Genomic DNA, 7,682 nt, shown 5'->3' on the forward strand with positions numbered 1-7,682 from the left:
ATGAATGTATGTGCCTCTTTAGCAACATACACATTTGCATGCACACAAAAAAGATGATTTTATTCATATGCAGACTCGGTTCCATTTTACAATACATTTCAGGGGCGCACGCAGGATTGTCAGGGGGGGTTCCCCCCCCCTGACACAAAAAAAAAACCACGAGAGAGAGCTGCTGCGCATGCACCCGCACATGCGCAGCAGCTCCGTTTGGGCAGCGCTGTCCTATACAGCAGCCGCGGTGCTGCCAAAGAAGCTTCTTTGACAGCGCTGCGGCTGCTGTATAGGACAGTGTCGATATGGTGGGCACTGAGTTAGCGCAGGGGGGAATTTCTGGAGACTCAGAAACCCCCCCTGCATGCGCCACTGCATTTAGATAAGTGGACAGGGGGAAAGGCGGGTCGTGCAAGCCTAGGCAAAGTGCAGTAAGTGCATGCTCTAGCAAGACCGAGCCACAGATGCATATATGCCTATCAGGAGGTGTATCACTTGTAGCTGCTTGAGGGCTGGTTTGAAATACGCACTGATGGTGATGATCATCAACTTTGGCTAAATGCTACTCATTGGCTGCCCTCTGATTGACCGATTGCAGATTGCCCTCCAGGGCAACACTTTGTGTTGTGGCTATACAATATGTGTCTGTCTGCAATTCTGACTTTAAATAATCATTACAATGACACAGAAGAGTACGAGTACACTCATACATGGTAAGGTGAGAGGTGTGTGGTGTTTCTAATTAATGATTATTTTCTTTCCTTAACTGCTGATGCTGCAGGCACTCACAATAAGAAACATATATATTCTTAAAGCTGTACCTAATGGACTGCATTACAATATCTGGTCCTAAGGTCGTTAATGCAACACTTTAGGGATGCACAGGAAGCCTGGAGCAACATTCTCCAAGACTTACAAGGCTGTTGGAAGAATATATTCTTGTTGTTGTGGTGGTTTTATGTTGTTATAGCACTGAATGCACTTTTTTTATTTATAATTTAAAATTGTTACATTATCATCAGTGATTTAATGACATTTTCTCATTAGAAAAAAAGCGTGAATGTAATTTGACATATAGGACACCAGAAATCTCCTCATATTTGTTTATTTGCCTATAGCGTGTGTTGCTATTTGATGACTGAATTGTAATAGCATCTTTCAAAGACCAAAATCTAAAGTACAGCAGAAAGGTGAGCATAATTGCTTGTTTGATTGAGGTTTGTGTTAGGTGATGAATTAATTGTAATTACATCACATAAAGTACATGGTCCATGACCCATGAAAAGAGATATAGCAATAGCCTATTTATGCACAACGGGCCTGAGTCATTAAGGATCTTAACTGAAGAAACTTCTTATTTCAGTCTCATGGACAAAACCATGGTACAATGCAAGGGGTGCAAATTTGCATTTTGCTTTGCACATAAGTTAAATACTGACTGTTTTTTCATGTAGCACACAAATATCAACTTTAAATTTCAGTGTACAAATAAGCTATCAAGTATTTGTGTGCTACATGAAAAAGCAGTCAGTATTTAACTTATGTGCAAAACAGAATGCTAATATGCACCCATTGCATTGTAACATGGTTTTGTCCACGAGACTGAAATAAGAAGTTTCTTTAGTTACAATCCTTAATGAATCAGGCACAACATTGCTAAATACATAAGGATAATGACAACTTTAGGCTAACTTATATGAAGTATCTTCATTAAGAAATACAGCATACATTCTTGCACTGGACTCATGTGCAGTAAGATGCCAGTATGTTTTATATACGCTTAACATCAATTTGGCGCATATACAACCTTTGCAGACCTGGACGCATCCGGCTCAGCATGCACATGGGATTGTGTGGTTTTTTTGGACATATTTTCCATCTGTGTTTTTGATGTATAATGCATCCAACTCTACATCAAGCCTTAGGTGAAGGCACATTAAACACTTAAAGGTAAATTCATCCAGCTGCGGGTTTGAAAAAGTGGAGATGTTGCCTATAGCAACCAATCAGATTCTAGCTATCATTTATTTAGTACATTATACAAAATGACAGCTAGAATCTGATTGGTTGCTATAGACACCATCTCCACTTTTTCAAACTCGCAGCTAGATAAATGTACCCCTTAGCAAGTATAAAATTACTCTGTAAAGTACAGTATTTTAAAAATAGTACCAGGTAGATAAAATGATTACAAATAGTTAAGTGGGTTTTGCCATCTACCCACTCACTGTGGATACATTTCCCCCTAAATCTGGACATTCAAGTACATATAAATTTTCGCAGTCCGTTGAAAATATAGGTCAACCCCAAAAAACATATAAATGTCTATTTGTGTGATGTTCTGTGGTGTTGATGTTCTGTGGTGAAAAAGAAAGCAGCAATATGCTAAAGATATAGCTGTGTTAAAAAAAATATTGCAGGGCTGTGGGCCCTTGTCTGCTAAAAGACATGCAATTTTGCTTATTTCTCATCTTGTCGCTAAACTGTCCTCACATTAGCGGGTTGTTATATAGTTTGTCTTAATAGATTCCGGGACCAATTTCTTCAGCATTTACCGTAGCAGGGACTTTTTCTTTGGAGAATAAATAATCCCACTCTTGGCTAATCTCATATTATAGATGATACCAGCTGCATGGCAATATATATATATACAAAACAAAAAGACAGTTGTTATTAGCGCTTGTCCTTAACACTGCATATCCTTTTTATTAACTCACCCTTTCTTTAGTTCTCTAACACATTGCCAGCCCCTGAATCATATTCTCTCTTTGGACTGCAGAATCTAGCAGGGTGCACCAGCAGTTGACTCAAAAAACTCCCATCTGATGTTCTACAAGTAACTTGCAGGAACTCACATAAACTCCAGGTATGGCTGGGCACACACTACAGGGTTTGCAACTGATCATCTGGCCAATCACCCGATAAATGACTGTTCAGCCCGATATTTTATTAGTGTGTACACTGCAACAATGAATAATTATAGTTCCAAAGTACATCATATTGTTTCACTTAGTATTTAAACCAAACTAAAATCCCATTTTTCAAGGCTGTGTAATCTATAGGCCTGCAACCTGATACATAGTGAGTGATGTATAACAAGTTTAATCTCTGATATTGGTGATAAGGCAAGACTAATGTAATTCCTATAGATTGTAAGCTTTGAAGCAGGGACCTCTCACCTCTTTGTCTGTCTGTATTACCAGTATTGTTTTATTACTTTTTTTGTTCCCAATTGTAAAGCTCTACAGAATTTGCTGGCGCTATATAAATGTGGCTGGACGGATAGTGTGGAATTCAAAGCAAGTGAATGAGACGGAGAGTTCAGAGGGTATGACTTGGAATGTGCAACTTGGAGAAAGTAGGAAGCCTACTCCACCATCTTGTCTGTTTCCAGGTCAGGGGGTATGGCTGAGGAAGAATCCCTCACAGGAGAGAGTTGCAGAGGATGTAGTGCCAGAGGAGGTGAGCCAAGTTTCTGTAATGGCAAGGAGGTTGAGGGATTAGAACTGAATAGATCATGAATGGATGCAAGTTTGTTACAAACAGATCTGGCGTTCCATAGTGCACAGAAGGGAAGATAGGGTAATGGAGACATGCGTGTAAGGTTGGCGGGATTGCATGTAGAGGATGGATGGAAAGGTTTGGGATGGAGCGAGGAGCATGAGCAGAGAGTGGGAATTGTATGGGGTCCAGGGTTAGGTGAAATGTCACAAGCAGCCTTGAGAAGGAGTAGGACGGGAAGAGGACATGTGAGGAGGGTTTGTGGGTGTGAGGTTTATTTCTGTTTATGGAGGTAGGTTGGTGATTGTGGTGGGTGAATGAGACAAAACAGTTCATGTGCAGACTAGTGAGGAGGGAAGTAGTAAAGGGGAAATCATAATAGGGAGAAATAGGATGATGGAGAAAGAAGAAAAGTTTGAAGAGAAGTGTGGTGATAGTGAGTAGGAGAGAGTAAAAAATTGAGTAGGTGCATGATGCAGAGATGTGAGAAATGTGAATGAATGCATATTAGCTGCGGTAGGTAATGTGAGAGTGGAAATGAACAATTCATTCAAATGGTGTAGGGAAATGGAAGAGGTGAAGGATAGGAGCTAAGATGCTCTGATACAACAAAGTACACAACAAAGTACAGGATATTGAAAGTTGGGTGCAGAGGGTCCAGCAGCCAAACAGAGATGCCAACAGCAATCACAGTTGAACTCAGTGGTCAACTAAACAGTTGTTTAAAGAGCAATAACAATTGAGATCTGTGAGTCTAACAGCTGAACAGAGATGGTAGTTCAGTAGATCCTAAAACAACCCTGTTTTTTTGGTATGAAGTCGATCCTCAGCACTGCTGTGACGTTCGTCAACAGTATTCAGAAATATCCAATGCTTTATATATTATTATTTATATCAGATCTATCAGCCGTCCCTGAATCAAAATACTTCTCTCACCAACAATAGATTTGTCCACAAAGATGCAAATTCATGAGTGTTTGCCTCAATCTCAGCAGTGCCTTCACTGTAGTTGTTGCACCTCCTGATACCTCAATGCACCTGGTAGGGAGATGGGTGGTATACTTCTCAGGGTTATCTAACCTTTTATTAAGTTATCTAATGCTGTGCATCCATCTGAGTGTTTTTTACTCTCACACCTGTAAATCCTAGCAGTGTCTACCTGGGGTTGGCACAGAAAAACCACAACTCTCTATAAGTAAGTTGTTGGAAGACAAACACACAAACATATATTACACATACAATTGATAAACCCCTTAGTACTTTATAATAATGCTGTATAACCTATAGGCTTGTAACCTGGGGAGTAGTTGGTGACTTGCAAAAAGTTTAATCTCTGATATGTGTGATAAGGTAAAGACTAATGTAACATCAAGATGAAAAATAGGCAATAACAAAGATACAATACATTGGAAGACTAAGATTAGCTAAACAATAATATGCATTAGTAATACTTGAAAGTTAAGATACTTTAAATGACTCTTAAGCAGGATTAGTACCTAGCTCTAAACATTAAAAAATAATGCTGAACTCCTGACAGTGCAGGGATTGAAGGGAAAACAACCCCTTGTCATAGATTATAATGTTTAAAGTAAGAACAAAGTCCCATCAATTTCAATTGCAAGAAAAGTGAATCCTTCTAGATTGATTAAGGAGATAGGGCCTGATTCATTTAATGAAAGTTAAGGAAAAAAATTGAGTAAGTAGTCTCCTGGACAAAACCATGTTACAATGCAAGGGGTGCAAATTAGTTTTCTATTTTGCACATAAATTAAATATTGTCAGCTTTTTCATGTAGAATACAAATACTTGATAGCTTTTTTTGTACACTGTTATTTAAAGTTGATATTTGTGTGCTACATGAAAAAACTGACAGTATTTAACTTATGTGCAAAATAGAAAACTAATTTGCACCCCTTGCATTGTAACATGGTTTTGTCCATGAGACTGCTTACTCAGTTTTTTTGCTTAACTTTCCTTAATGAATCAGGGCCTTAGAGGCTGAATTATTCCCTGCCAACACGCATGTGAAAACTGCATAAATGCCCCATGTAAAGTATGCGCACATCTACTACCTTTAAGTGAATGTTGTTTGTGTAGGATCCCCTCTGGTGTTGTTGTTCACACCGCCCATAAACTGAGTGTGTGACTAACAGTAGGACCCAGAGGAGACACATTGGGAATGTTGCTTAGCAACATCAGGCTGGTATCAGCTGAGGGGATCAGAACCTGAGTGGAGAGATGAAAAACCAGGGATCCAGGACAGAGGGGAGTAGGTCATGGGTCCCCCCTTATAATATGGGGAGCTGGTCCATCGTCTGCTGCCACTAGGGGCCATAGTACAACAACACAGACAAAATACTAGTGTCATGGGGTAGATTTCAGGGATAATATACCTCAGAAACTTGATAGGATGATAGCAATGAGCAGCGAACAGGAAGTGTCTATCAGCGTCCAACTGAGAAATATTACCCCCGCAGAGAACAGGAGATATATATTACCCCCGCACAGCAGAGGAGAGAGATATTTCCCCCGCAGAGGAAGGATGAGTGAACACAGCTGTGAAAGAGAGATTAGGGTAAACTAGAGAGCCACCATTTTGGATGTGACTGCCCCATTAATATTCTGTCCATGTAGCCCTTAAGAACTGTGCAGGAGGAGACAGGAGATGTATGTAGGAATTGTACATATTTATCACTGCAACAGTTTAAGAAAGTGCTGGAGTGAAGAAGGAGTGTAAATAAAAATTTTATTTTGCAATATAGAGATGGTCTGGCGCCTGCATTATTGAGACAACTGATTGAGCTGCACCACCTAGTTACATCACCTCTGTCCCACCATCTTCACAGAGACTTTGTAGTAAAATACCTGCATTTTCGGAGACCATCTGGTCATCTACATCCACTCCAGGAGCTAGCCAGGCTTGATAAGGAGGTGCACTGCCTAAACTGTGCACCTCAACACTGCACACACAGTGACAGGGGGTTACATTTGTAGCAGTACTTTTAACAGCTTTTGATGACCAATAAACAATACAATTTTTTAAATGTCTTGATCTGTTCTTTCAAGACACTAATACCAGCTGTACTCTTGGAGCCTGCAGGTAAAAACTAACATGCTCATCCATCCCCCAGCCATCCTGTGTTAAATACAGCATCCTGAGTCAATGATCTACCCGCTACCTTGAACTTCTGATTCAAAGGAAGGCGTCAAGAAGATTCAGCCTCAGTTGTCAACAAAGAGTTGCTGCTGTAGTTACATTCCACCCAGAAACAAGCTGAGTCAGGTGCCAGTGAAGAAGCTCCAAGTCGGTAAGTGTCTGGTGGGCAAGTAGCACTGGTAGTAGGGATCAGTAAAGGTGGGTTACTGGTGGTAGGAGGTACCCCAGAAAAAATATGCAAAGCTAACACCCGACAAAGTGGCAAACTATGCATATCCTGCAATGCTATGCTTTATTATCTAGCTTTGCCAAAGCTAATTGCTTTTTGGTTCCTATGGGTTAATGCACATTTCTAATTTATAAGTAAATAAAATATAGCCTATGAATAGAGCTGGAAATATGGCTGTCATATCATTCTGCCACGCTGTGTTTGTGCGCAGTGCAATCCACCTAACCCTAAACCTAATGACCTTATTTAAAGATATTGATTTTTAGTTTTTTACAGGTAGCTATGACCAGAAGTACAGGTGTCTGTCTGTAATAAAAATTACTTTCTTTTGTCAGGTTCATGAGTGTGAACACAAGTGGGGATATCTATACACCTGCAATGTACCTGCCTTTTTTTCTGTGTTCAAATACTAGAAGATATCTGCCAATTCCTGTGAAGGTGCATAGGTCTGTATTATATTTGTAGCTGGGCTTTTTTTTTTTTTTTGCTTGTACTCTTCAACATGGTAACAAAAGCAGCTGGTAACTATGTTTTTCATAGACCTCACAGACAAAGGCCAAACTCTCCAGCTTCACATAACAGAAATGTGACTATTTAAGTGAGGTCATGCAGTGTTATGAATCATCTGCCTTGACAGTCCCAGCTTGCATGTTCCAGTAAATCTGTCACCTATAAAAGATATCACAGCCATTGTGTATGTCCTCAGTAAAGTCAGATAGTCCTTAATCCAGTCAAAGAATGTATAAACACATTCTAGCAATAGCTCACTTTGTGAATTTATAGCATCAAATTGGCAAAGACTGT

The sequence above is a fragment of the Mixophyes fleayi genome, chromosome 2, assembly GCF_038048845.1.
Source record: "Mixophyes fleayi isolate aMixFle1 chromosome 2, aMixFle1.hap1, whole genome shotgun sequence".
Classification (NCBI taxonomy): domain Eukaryota; kingdom Metazoa; phylum Chordata; class Amphibia; order Anura; family Limnodynastidae; genus Mixophyes; species Mixophyes fleayi.